Source organism: Sus scrofa, chromosome 15 (assembly GCF_000003025.6).
Source record: "Sus scrofa isolate TJ Tabasco breed Duroc chromosome 15, Sscrofa11.1, whole genome shotgun sequence".
Taxonomy (NCBI): Eukaryota; Metazoa; Chordata; class Mammalia; order Artiodactyla; family Suidae; genus Sus; species Sus scrofa.
In genome coordinates, this window is record NC_010457.5 from 98,446,396 (window position 1) to 98,460,973 (window position 14,578).

General features: G+C 37.1%; 1 long non-coding RNA gene across 4 annotated transcripts in view; it reads right to left on the reverse strand.

The window, feature by feature from the left end:
• Positions 1–11,603, reverse strand: part of LOC110257012 — a 207,077-nt gene extending 195,474 nt beyond the window's left edge. For 3 of the 4 annotated variants that reach the window (XR_002339148.1, XR_002339147.1, XR_002339150.1), the window contains exons 1-2: positions 11,286–11,603; positions 2,999–3,082 (exon numbers count right to left, since the gene is read on the reverse strand). This is a non-coding gene — a long non-coding RNA (uncharacterized LOC110257012). Of the gene's footprint in view, positions 1–882; positions 1,657–2,998; positions 3,083–11,285 lie in introns of those variants that run through there. The other variant, XR_002339149.1, reaches the window with a different exon arrangement.

Here is a 14,578-nt window from a genome sequence, read left to right on the forward strand (position 1 = left end):
TTTGCAAAAAAAATGGTTTGCCAGCACTTTGGATATTCAATAAGATAATATGTATATAATATAAATATTATATACATAATTTACCTTGGGCTTTATTTTAAATAAGAATGTACAAAACAGGATCACTACTTCTCAAAACCTCTACCATCTATCAATGAACTACACTTCACTTGTTTTCAGTGCAACAGTCAAATGTTCCCTCATACTATATACATTTAGTTTGCAAGGACAGGACATTCTTAGAGCATAATGATTTCTCACCCTATTTGTACTGATTCCTAAGAGCCTGATGTCACTCAGAAATAGTGAGCTAAACTAAAGGATGTCAAAACATTTGGGGATCATATAGACAGTTCTGTCCAAGTAGTACTTTAAATCAGTTATTTTTCCCTTTTCCCATAGAAAATCTGTCAAATATATATTCTTTTAGGAATCGAGAAACTTAAAGTATATTAAAAAGTATCAAATTCAAGTTTTATCAATGTGACTTTTAATACTTAAATTGTCCTTCAGGAAATTTGAAGTGAAGCAATTTTAGATTTAGTTATATATTTTATAATACTATATAACCCTTCTAACAGTCAAGCACCTTTAATTTTTAGCTAACTTAAGCAATTTTTATTAAAAAGGAGAATAGAAGACTGTAAATCTTTCAAAATAATAAGAATCTTCAAATTCTTACACAAACCTAGTGAAACTTGATTTTAGTTTTTTCATGTTACCATACATGTAGATGCAAAAATTTTGTTGCATTTTCTTAATATAATGAATTGTTTTAAGAGTTTAACAAATATCATAAATATTTGCATATTTCTACAGTATCTAAACTAATGTATAAAGTATTTTAACTACTTTATATAGAAATAGTGGATTGTTCTCTTTTATATTTTCTGAGTGGAAATCCCAATAACTAAATGAGCAAAGGATATTAATAAACAATGTAAAAAATTTTTTTTCACTGGTTTATGTAATGGACTAAACTGAACAGGTCTCAAACAGAAAATGATTTTAAATTTTGTTCATAATCTAGCATTACCTTTGTCATATCTTCCTACCACAAACATGGTAGATACTTGGAATAGAACTCATATACTTTCAGGTACTAGCAGTCTCATTTTAATTCCCAAAATTGAATATGACAATCCCCAATTGCAATATTCACCTGTAATCCATTCTAATGATCCCAATTACCACCACCAGAAGTAGAAGTTTAAGCCCCCTAGAGAATTCTGAACTAGCAGAGAAGCAGTGAGTTGATGTATGTTCTTTAGTTCTTCTTGCTCCACATTCTTCCTCCCTCATTTACTAAGGGCTCCTGTACTCTCTCACTTCATCCTCCTTATTGTTGGCAGAAGCTCAAAACTCGGCCTCCATGCACTAATGCTGAATTGAATCTCTGAGACAGTTTTGGGTTTAGGAGAAAAGAATAGCTGTGTTGCTTTGCTAGGCAAAGTGAGATACAACTGCCTAATACCTTCAAAAACCATGTGTCCCAAACCAGGTGATTTGGTGAGGTGTTTTATAGTAAATGGTTCACAGGTGGGGTTTGCTGATAAGGATCAATGTATGTGAAGGGCCTTTCTTCCTTCAATCTGTCCTCACAGTCTCCTGATGAGCTTCTGTTGTTCTGACGATTATCAAACTGTGACCTTCTCTCTGAAATGAAGAAGTCTTCATCAAGTAGTTAACACCTTCCTTTAGTGGGGGTTTTAGCTTTGCAGATCTCAAAGATATCTTTCTGTGTAACACTTGAGGCAGAACCAGGACACTGCCTCAAGGCTTCACTGTTGCTTTCTGACTGTTCCTCCCTTGTCTATGCATCCCATTCCTTCCCTGATTAGCAACTGTATGAACCTTTCTTTGGAACTAAAAGTTCACAGAGGTTGAAGCCTATTCCCTGCAAACAAGAAAGGAGGAACACAGAAGGGCTTCCTGTGCCCAAGAGCCCCAAAGGGTCTTGCTCAGTTTAACTATCTTTTCCCCTTATTCAAATTTCTCTTTTTTTTTTTTTTTAACAGAAATAATCAGGGAAGGTCATTAAGTCCTTTTACTTTCATTATGCTATTTGTTGATTTCTCTTAGCTTTTGAATCCTGGTTTTCATGCCATGAGATATTTCTACAGGTTTTTAGTGAACTCCTATAGGTGTCCCAAAAAGTTTCAGGCAGTACTGTTCCAACAGGTTTGATATGGGAAAATTTATGTTTGCAAATGTTTAAATATGACCCTTATCAAAATTATCAAAAACTACATGATTGCTGATTTACCAATGGGGCTGACTTTCTTCTGTATCTTTTAGATAATTAAACATTGATTATCTGAACAATGTGTATAGCTTCTCTTTCAGTCAGTCTTTATCTCTGGGTGACAATTTTTTTTTTTTTTTTCATACCATGAGTATACTTGTTAACTGAAGAAGTGGAATTGAAACAAAGAAGCTGTTTTCCTCTATGGCTAAATCTCTCCAGCAAAGTGTTGCATATGAACAGCAGTGGTATTGTCATGTTGGCCCACTGGTCTTCTAATCATCTAATATTTGAGAGGTCTAAATCTTGACATGTGATTGCACATATATCTTAGATATTGAGACTGGATGTCCTGGAACTACAAAAGAATATATCAAGCTTGGTAGATTGGTGGTAAGGCTGAATCTGTGGGAAGTTCCAGGGCTACTTGGTATATAAGGCAAAGATGAGTCACTCCAATGAAACAAGTTATTCTCAGTGTGTCTTTGACTTATCTGACCTTACATTCTGAATCCTTTATCAAGCATCCTCAAAATCCAATCCCAACTATAACCACAACAATACAAATCCAATTGGAAGAGACAAAGAGTATTACTTCACCCTAATAGAGTGATAATAGTTGAAATATGTACTATTGTCAATGATTCTAATTCTATAACAGATAACCTAGGGAACATCAGAGGCTTGTCAGAATAAAAATAGATATGACACCACAGAATAACACAATAGGAAAAACATAAAAGTAATTCTTACCATGTGTAATGATTCACTGTAAGAATTTGGTAGTTGGCACTCCATGGTATAATTCTGGATACCTGGTTTCTTCATTTTGCAGCTCTACAAAGTGAGAGTGAGGCAGAAAAATAAGCCAGGTAGTAGGTGTAGGAGCATGGGCTTTGATACATTCTTTGATATGGCTATTGATTAACATTTGTGGCTTAAGGGCTCCAGGGAGTAACATCCCCACAGGTCTTGTTTACTATAGAGAGTGTACCTACACCCAGATGGGCATTAATCTCTAACCCACTCTTCAACTGATAGAAAAGGAGTGAGGGGAATGGTGACTCAGTCTACAGAAAGAGAAGGGCAAAGAAACCATGATACTTAAGGACATTTCTACCCCCAAAACCCCTATTGGACAAGGACTGATATAGATAACTGGGCAAGGCCAATGGGAGAAAACCACATCTTTCTGGACCCCACGTTGGTAACCCCCATTTTTAAGGGATAAAAACCCCTATAAGACAATAGAGAGGGGGACTCTTCTTCCCCCTCTCAGCCTGTCCTGGGAGCTGTTCATTTCCTGGGAGATGTTCATTTCACTGCAATAAAGACTTTGATTGCTTGCTGCCTGTGCCTTCAAGTTCATTCTTTGTCTCTGTGAACAAGAACCCGGATTCTGGTAACATATTTCTGGCATCAAGAGGGCATTGGAATTTTCTGCTTCTAGTCAGGCCACAGCAAAAGACACTGGAAAAGCCTATCATCTTTACAACTATGGCTCTGAGGGGGACACGTTATTTTGCCAACTTTGCATTTGTTGTAATTAGTTACATGGGTCCTCCTACGTACTGAAATGTTCCTCAGTCTCTCAAGACCAGGCAGGCTCATCTGCATTCAAGAAACCTATAGAACAGTGGAATCAAGGCATTAAGAATAGTTCAGAAATCCCTTTATTGGCTTCACAAGTGGCAGTGGTGGTGTGGCAAAGTCCTATCTACCTTTTATACTAGTACTGAATGAAGCCAGCAATTTGTCCAAATGTTACATAAGAGGTGGTCATCATCCTGTTCTACTGCACATGCCTTGCCCAGTTACCTATATCAGGTGTGAAATATGCATAAATATCATAATAGCTGCTGTGTCATTCCTCACTGGAACAACATGGAGGCTAGGCAGAAAGAGTCCAAGTTGCTCCATTTTCCCCACATAAAAATTCTGTAAAATGCATTTCTTGAATGGTGTCTTCTTTCCAGCAACAAATCTAACTACAGAGGGAAACATGACTGCTTCCATATTCTTAGCTTTCTAATAAACATGCACTGAAAATAGCATGAAAAGGTACAAATACAAATGTAGGTGTAATTATAAATGTAGGTATAAAGAAAAAGAAACTCTATATTTGAATTATTTGGTATATCCCATAAGAAGTTAATGAAAAATAACAGTTGCATAAAAAGTTAAGTATGTATTACCTATATAGCTACAACTATGTTTTAAATAGAATACTTCCTTATCCAGCATTTATGAAAAGCAAAAAAAAAAAAAAATTCAGGTTATTCTGATAATAATCTTAAATAGCAAAATTAAAATCTAATATCTAATATTTATAACTATTTTATATGCTTTACATATCATATACTATAAAAATCCTAGAACAAATACATGGGGTTCTGTTGATACTTCCATTTTAACAAAATGAAAAGTGAAGCCAAAGTGGATGAATTTAAGTGACAAAGCCAGATTTGAACTCAACCCGTCTAATAGAACAATCTTCACTTTACCCATAATGCTGTGTTGTCTAATTTACACATGATAATTTAAAACAAAAATTTTGGATCTCAGTTTGGAATTTAAACAAATGACATGTTGAGCAGACCAACTATTTTCAGAATGCATACATATATTGTTCTTTTCAACCCAAATTACATAATATATGCCTAAGAACAAAGTAAGATACTGCAATGGACAGAGAAATTCCAACAATAATCAGAGCTCTTATCAAACTACTAATAAAATCAAGAGGCAAGGAAAAGCCCAAGATCCTCAGATTGGTTCCCAGGTACTTTTCTTTCACCTCAGATACATTAGGCCTAGGCTGATGTTTTTAAGAGAAATATGCAGTCACCTCATTCACATGAATGAATCTAAGTATAATGCCACTTTATACTTAAGACTTTTACACAGGAAGCCATTCACCATAAACCATAGATTCCAACTACTTTTGCCAAAAGTAATTCTATCAGCTATACGTAGTCCATAGATGAGCATATTTCTGCTAGGGTTTTTGTTTTTGTTTTTTCCCCTAAATGATCAGCCATTAGTATGTTTTTACAAAAACAAGGACTGGGTCTCCAGAATTCTTTCTTTCCTAGGAACACCATTCTATCTTTTCCAGATAAAAAGTGAATGAATTGTACAGCTTCACTTTTAACCACTTATGTGCCAGTGGTTATAATGGGGTTATATGCATTATACTGCTTATACATTCAAATTTTAATTTTGAATACACAGTATTATACAAATGTGTTTACCTCAGCAAAATTAAAAATGTTGAGATGGCATGAAAATCATTCTAATAACATTTCGCTAATTTGGAATCATGTTTAAAAACTTAACAATTAGGAGTTCCTGCCATGGCACAGTGGAAATGAATCCAACTAGGAACCATGAGGTTGCAGGTTTGATTCCTAGCCTCACTCAGTGGGATTATAGATCCATTGTTGCCATAAACTGTGGTGTAGGTTGCACATGTGGCTTGGGATCTGGCATTGCTGTGGCTGTGGCATAGGCCAGCAGCTACAGGTCTGATTAGACCCCTAGCCTGGGAATCTCCATATGCCATGAGTGTGGCCCTAAAAAGCAAAAAAAAAAAAAAAAAAAAAAAAAAAGTTAACATTAAGCACATTTTCAAAACCTCTATTAATATGACTTTTCCCTCATTATTCTGGCTTATATATCATGAATCAATGTAACTGCACATGTACAACTCTTCTAAGTTGAAAAGTTCATTATGTATAGAGCATAATAAAAAATATAGAGTATGACTATTTCAACAGCAAATACTTAGCAATACTGATAATTTATTATTTAATAGTTCTTATAAGATAGAAATTGTTTCTATAAGCTAACATGATAAATGGGCCAATCATCTGCAATATTAGATTTATTTTTCACAATATCCTTGCTAGTTTTTATTCCTTAGAGATTGCAATCTAAATTGTTTTTGCTACAGAAGACACCTAAATTACTGTAATTATAAACATAACACAATGTACATAATATATGAAGTATATATATTAAAATTGTGTCATTTTTAGATGATTTTTTTATTGCTCCTAAATGTTCTCCTTGTTGCATTTTGCTTGATGCATTTTTAATATTTTTTTCATTTACAAGAAACTAAGTGATAAAGTCTGTTAATTCAATGATACTTTTGCCAAATGACTTCTATTTATTTCATGTGTGTATATTGAATATACTACACCATTTCAATATATATATTGAAAATTCTATACCATTTTTCTGCACATTGCAATCTTTTCTACTCTTTGCATTGTCTATTAGTAGAATATAAGCAAGTGACTTAGAATAACAATTTGATATTTTCTCATCACAATAACGAAAGGTCCCAAATCATGCCCAAGTAACTTCTGACTTTCATAACACCTTTGCAAAGTCCATAAGGAATCTAGAAGTAAAGGATCAAACATAGCATCTAACTATTTTAGTTTTTTGTATACAAAATAGGAAAAAAAATACAGTAGGTAGTAATCAAAAGCATGTTTTCTGACCCTTATAGTTACTCCTTTATTATTGTCAGATACATAGGGGAGCCAAACTTGCCACCCCAAAATATTTCTTTGTTATGAGGATTATTTTGAGCTGAAGTGCCGAGACCAGCTCAGCAGGATGGGGCTGAAGAACAGGTGCTGGGGAACTTAAGGAAAGAGCCAATACAAAACAAAATGCCAACACAAAACAAAACACAGAGATAGTAAAAGTGGGAACCCAGGGGACTCAAGGTCTCTAGGACCAAGAGCCCTGCCTCAAGAAACCACACCACTTTTATTTTACTCTTTTGATGAGATCACATGAGGAGGGGCTATGGATGGATGATCAAGCAAGAAGATTGGAAAAACATCTTGAGACATTTCCCCCTTTTTGTTTTTACAGGAGGACAAAAATAGATCTTGCAACTTCTTTTCTTCATTACTTTTTTTTTTTTTGTCTTTTTGCCATTTTTTTGGGCCACTCTCGCAGCATATGGAGGTTCCCAGGCTAGGGGTCGAATAGGAACTGTAGCTGCCAGCCTACACCAGAGCCACAGCAACTCGGGATCTGAGCCACATCTGCAACCTATACCACAGCTCACGGCAACGTCGGATCCTGAACCCACTGAGTGAGGCCAGGGATTGAACCTTCAACCTCATGGTTCTTGGATTCGTTGGCCACTGAGCCACAACAGGAACTCCTTCATTACTTCTTAAATCTCTCACTTTGTGCATCTGTAGACAGAACACGAGTCTAAGTTAAGTCTCACGTGGAACTCCTCGGGTTTCAGCCGTGCTTAGACTGACCAATTTCCAGGGTGGCCAGAGCAGGGCTCAGCGTTCTTTGATGATGGTGAAGGGGGTCTCTGGAACTTGACCATGAGGGGATTCTCTAGGTGCTGCACAGCCTCCCAGGTGTCCATGTCAGCCACAGATGCAGACTTCTTGACTATGATGTGGTAGCAGAGGATGGTTCCACGGGGTAATAACTGTCACCTTTATAGCAGTTGGGGGTTCTATGCGACCCTTAATTTACAAATGTTAATCAATAGCCATATCAAAGAATGTATTGAAGCCTATATTCTCAATCCCCACCCCTGAGTTGGAGACTCTGTGGGAAAAGGGGTGACGACCACTCTAACTTCTTCCTGCTGAAAAGGGTGTCATTGCAGAAAGCAGTTAGGTCTCCACTCATGGGACGGTCAAGTGGGCCTTGATACATTGCTTTGGATACCCCTTCTATCAACATTTGAACATTGATAGCTCTTAATCAAGATGTAATGAAGCAAGAAATACAATTAATTATACAGGGTCTGAATAAAAGGATCGAGATCACAATGAATATGGTGAAAGAAACATTTTCATTAGGAAGAGGAGGTCAGCTGGTTCCACAAAGCAGCTCCAAAAGCTAAAGCTGGATAGGACAGCTCATGAATCTACTGTTGAAGATCTAACAGGGAATGAGACATTCTGTGAACAATTGGGAATACAACATTTAGATTTTATAATAACAAGGCCTTAGTTAAGAAAATACAGGAGCCTTGATTAGGCTCCATTGGCATATATTTACCCCTCTCTTTTTATTTTTTTATTTTTTGGGGCATTCTATTAACCATAGTCTGTGAAATAACAGATTGTGAACTGAAAGGAAATAATATATTGTTCAGATTAACCTGATACTTTACATGAGCTTCTGCATTAATCACCAGGTTTTAATACTAATAAAAGAAAAGCTTTACATTTGACTGATATACACTATCATTTTGCTAAAATGTGAGGGATTGCTGAGTAGTTACGTTGTGAGTCACATGGGAAGTCCTCATTGCCATGTGAATTGAGGCTTTAACCTCTTACAAAATATCTCTTTCTAAAAGAGGAGTTGGAGTCTGGAGCAATCAGAAAGGCATTGAGAAAAGAAAATGGATTTTCAGTCACAACTCAAAGGTTGTGTAAAAATTTTGTAATCGGCTTGCCAGAAACATGTATATGGCAGATTCATGAGGGAGGGGCCCAGGATTGGAGAGAAGGACTGAAAAGTGGCTCCATATTCAGGAGGAAGTCAATAGTCTTGTCTTCCTATATTTAGAGTCACTTAGGGCTCCTAAGTGGTGATTAGGACAGGAGCCATTATGGAAATGTCCTGTCAGTCTTGATCCTGGGCCTGAGGGGTCAACCACAGAGACCTTAGTCTTCAGGGGCAGTCCCTCTTCCAGTGATCTCCCCAACATATGGGGCACAGCTGAGTCTAAGGGCATTCCCATTTAAAGGATCCCTCATTTCCACAGAGGAAACAGGTTCCAGGCATAGGTCTCTGCCCTAGTCCTCTCACCTTGGAAACTCCCAGGTTGACTCCCTGTAGTGCTGTAAGTAAAGCCTCTGCCTTTTCTCTGTCTCTCATCTTGTTCTCCTTTCATTCTTCCTGGCCCCGATTATAACATATTTTAGCTGCTGCTCTGAGGAGGTGCTCCAGGTCCTGATCAGGGCCAAAAGCCAATTTTTTGGAGCTTTCTCCATATATCTGGCACCGATTGAGCTATAAATTTATCCTTAAGAATTATTTGGCCATCCATTGTTTCTGGGCTCCTTAGTATATGTTTTCTCAATGCCTTTCTGAGTCTAAGAAAGTTGATGTACTCTCTTGTTCCCCTAGTAAACCTTCAATAGTTTTTAATGGGCTTTACTCATGAGGATTGTAATCCCTCCACTATATAAGTAACAAAATGATTTCTATGCCAATTGTGGTTATCTCCCTCATCAACAGACCAACTGGGATCACTCATAGAAACCACCTGACACCCTGTGGGGAATCTTGTTCTATCTCTTTTAATTTGCCTCTGGCATTTATAGCATCATTCCCTTCATCTTCCCCAGCTTTGATTTGAGCAGTTTCGAAGATGTTATGTATATATATATTTTCTTTATTCTTGTTGGCTTGATTGGCTGGAGACTGTCCAAGAGAGTAATTCATTAACAGAACACAGAGGTTGATGGCCCATACAGACAGGAATCAGCTTCCCCTTAGGGGACGAATCCCATAGTTCCATAGGAACCATTAAGCAGTATGACCCCCTCCGTAGCCCTGCATATATTCCAATGAATTTGATTTTTCATTCTCTTGAAGGTACAAAAAGTCTTGTCAGGCATCCCCATATTAACTGGTTTCACCTGCCGGTAAGTGAAACTCCAGCCTGTAATTATTTGGAGTGAGAGGTTTTCTTTAAATTAGCCACTGCTTGGGCTAACATTGAGGCCTTAAAGGACTCCGTCCCCACTCCCAGACAGGCTTTAATATATTCAGTAATGTTAGCTTTTCCTTTTAAAAATCCATGGCCTTTTTGCAATCAGTATTTGCATTTTCACATGTTAACAATTGAAAAATATTATCAGACACCTCAGAGTTAGTAATTTGTCATTTTAATGCATCTTGTAAATGAGCTAGAAATTCAGTATAAGGTTCCTTTGGGCCTTGTAGGATCTTTTGAAAAGAAGTATTTATTTGACCCTTAGATTCAATTTGATCCCATGCCATTAAGCAACATTGTCTAATCTGTTCAATAGCCAAATCATTCATTCTCATTTGATCTTGAGGATTATTCCAAAGGCCAATCCCTAACAATAGTTCCACTGTAATTGGAAAATTTCGAGCCTGATTATGATTAGCAGTAATTTAGGCATGATCTTGCCACCAAGACTTAAATTGTAAATATTCACTAGGTGATAGCACAGCATGGGTTAAGTTATGCCAATCAGCAGGAATCACACGATTTCCTTCAGCTACTCCCTGCATGATTCCTTTTGTAAAGGGAGAATTAACACCATAGTTCTAAACAGCCCGTTTTAATTCTTTAAGAATTTTAAAAGGAAAGGGCTCATGAATGAACTCAAACTCCATCAGGGTTGGCAGGATCAATGCCTGGAGCCGCTGTCTCCCTGACAGTTATTGGAAAGGCTAAATCTATGGCATCCAAATCACCTTCCCTTCAAGCCTGTAATATCCCCTGTTGAATGGATGATAGATGGTGTTCAGGGATAATGCTCATTTTCTTTGCAACCCTAGAAGTAGAGGCTTGATGAGTCCTCATTACTTTACTCCTAATAGGAGGCGATTGAGGAATATCAGGATCAACAATTGGAGCTGAAGGCTCAGGAGCCAAATATTCTCTATGATAATTTTGTTCAGGGACAGCATATTTAGGTTCTTCCAACAAAGGTGTAAACTCCCCTTCTTCTTCCTCCTCTAAGTCCTTCATGGTCTGTGGAGGTTCTAAAACTGATTTAATTAAGCTCCAAGTACTCCAAATAGACACAAGAATTGAAACACCCTCATCATGCAATATTTTAAGTTCTGTACCTACCATTCCCATATCTTTAAATCTAATGTTTCTAATGTAAGAAACCAGTCACAATTGTTTTTCAATAGTCTGAAAAAGTTCCAAAAGCTTACTTTCACTTATTTTTGGACCCCCTTTTTTAAGGAGTTTTCCTAACAAATGTAAGGACTATAGTTTCCTGCAATTATCTTATTTCCCATTTTACCCTGTAAATACCTGAGAGAGGGAACGTATCCACAGGATTTCTTCAGTGCGGCCACGCAAAATTCCTCCCTTCTTCTCAGGGCTCCACAGCACTTACAATGAATAAAAATTCCCACTGTATTCGCAGTCCTTGGTTCTTCATACCTGCCTGTTTGCCCACCCCACGTTGGGTGCCACTTGCCAAGACCAGCTCAGCAGGATGGGGTTGAAGAACAGGTGCTGGGGAACTTATGGAAAGAGCCAACACAAAACAAAACGCCAACACAAAACAAAACACAGAGATAGTAAAGGTGGGAACCCGGGGGAATCAAGGTTTCTAGGACCAAGAGCCCCGCCTCAAGAAACCACACTGCTTTTATTTTACTCTTTTGATGAGATCACATGAGGAGGGGCTATGGGTGGATAATCAAGCAAGAAGATTGGAAAAGCATGTCTCCTGACAGTGGATGATCAAGTAAGAAGATTGGAAAAACATGCCTCGTGACACTGAAGAAAATTAAAACCCAAAAGACCAAGGAAGAAACTTTGCCTTGACCCCAAACTGCAAAAAAGAATTTAAATAGAGGCCCTTAATAAAGCTATCATCAGAGATACCAGCAAAGAATAAGGGGTAGGTGGTGGGGGAAACTCTGGGCAGAGCCTAGAAATCAGAGTCCACTCTGTGTCCCAAAGTCTCATTAAGGCCCAGGAAACATTTCTTTTTTCAAAGCATGTGCTTTTCCATTTCCATGTGTTTGCCTTTTTTCCCTTTGTAAGTCCTAAACCACTACCCCACAACATCCTCTTTTGTTTTCAGCTGAAGATGATATTTAAGGTGAGGGTTTCAGCCATTTTGTCGAGTTACTTAGAAATCCTGGATCGTCCCAATGTGTACATGTTATTAAACAAGTTCGATTTTCTCCTGTTAATCTGTCTCATATGAATTTAATTTTTAGTCCAGACAGAAGAACCTAGAAGGGTAAAGAAAATTTTCTTCCCCCCTGACAGACATTAATGAATATTATACAATTAAATTTCAAAAATTCTTTTATTTTACTCTATAATGTCAGATATGTACAACATTACCTGAATTGTTTTTGAAGGCAAGCAAAAATTTCCAATGATTTAGTCTTTTGTCATCTAAATTGATAAGACCTGTTATTTCATATTATACTGCTAAATTCAACTATTTTTTTTTTCTAAAAAGTGTTTTGGCATTTTTTTTAATTTTAAAGTTTTATAGTTCACAATGTCTTCAAATAAATCATATATTTTTCTTTGTACTAAATGTATAAAATGATGCATGAGATGACCACAGGTGAATACTTTCATGATAGGATGACAGGTGCTGGTTTTATACACTGAAGCATATTATTAACTAGGCCTGCAGCTACAGAACTACGCTAGGGTTTATAGACACAAAGCTGAAGGACTTCATAACCATGAACTGCTCTTTGACTCACAGAAAGATATATGTATAAGTACATATGCATATATATATATATATACAAATATAGATGCATACACACATGTATAGTGAAATAAAACTATACATAGATACATACAGACATACATAGATGCATACAAACAACAAACATAGATGCATACACACAACACGTGTGCGTATAGTGAAATAAAAGGCATATTTTTATGGCAAGGTAAGAGAAATTTAAATTAAAAAATCTCTACCCTTTGGTCCCCATTCTCCCCTCACTGATTGTATATCTGCATTACGCCTTACCAAACCTCCCCCATCTGCAGGTATACCTACTCAACCATAAAGAGCAACTTTCTCCTAGCATCAACAAGACAACTCTTTAAAAGACAGCATTCCTTCTTGATCTTGAAAGAGACTACATGACCTACCTCAATGACTCTTAGATCTGGATTATATAAACAGTCAATAGTACTTCATTGTACAGCCCTTTGTCTTGAAACACTTATATAACTGTGCCTTGATTTCTAACAGATAAAGCATTCTGAGATGCTCTCCCCCAGTTAAAATCCTCAAATTTGGCTTGAATAACATTTTCCATTTCTTTCTTAGATCAACTGATTAATTCTTCATCAATAATACATGATCTTTCAGTCAATAATTTTATTGACTTGATCATCTAACAAGAAAAACCTTCACTCTAATTTCTCTCCTATACAATTTAAGCCTTATTTTGCTGGGAGAATGATCCTCTGGAAATTAACTTCTCTCCAACCATCTATCCATTTCAGTTTCAAAATTTACTATTGCAATCTAGTGCGCTTAACTCTCAGGAGCTATGGATGGTCTTGCACTGTATGGTATCATTTGTCATGAAAAAGCAGAGACCACCTCAACTCCAGAGGCCCATGGGCTCCTGGTTTTACTATCTGTCTTTTTACCTGAGGCTATACATAGCATTTCCTATACTCCAAGCCATGTGGTGCTCCTGCCATATGTTGTTATACTCAGTGAAGGCCAAACAACTATAGCCTCTCTATTGTTTATCATCACCCCACTAGCAGAGGTGAAACCACGCCAGCAGTTACTATGCAAAAATACAATAGATTGGCAGGATGCTCCACTGGCCTAGGCAGCTTTTTGCTATGGAGACTGCTTATTATTGTAAACTAATTTCAGGGTTTTAGTAGTATAAGAGTGTAACAGTAGCAGCACTGTTAGTTGCATATTCAACACTGACTTCCCTTTTCTTTCTTTAATTAAACTGCAGACTTTTATATATATATTTTTTCATTATAGCTTGTTGACAGTGTTCTGCCCAATTTTCTCCTGTAGAGCATTGTGACCCAGTTACACATACATGTAGATGTTTTTTTCTCACATTATCATGCTTTGTCATAAGTGACCAGATGTAGGTCCCAGTACTACACAGCAGGCTCTCATTGCCTATCCATTCCAAAGGCAATAGTCTGCATCTATTAATCCCTAGTTCCCAATCTATCCCACTCTCTCCCCCTCCCCACTGGCAACCACAAGTCTGTCCTCGAAGTCCATGATTTTCTTTTCTGTGGAAAGGTTCATTTGGGCCATATATTAGATTCTAGATACAAATAATATCATATGGTTTTTGTCTTTCTGTTTCTGACTTACTTCACTTAATATGAGAGTCTCAGGTTCCATCTGGGTTGTTACAAATGGCATTATTTTGTTCATTTCTATGGCTGAGTAGTATTCCAATGTGTACACATACCACATCTTCTTAATCCATTCATCTGTTGATGGATATTTGGATTGTTCCTATGTCTTGGCTATTGTGAATAGGGCTACAATGAACATGTGGGTGCATGTGTCTTTTTCAAAGAAAATTTTGTCTGGATATATGCCTGAGAGT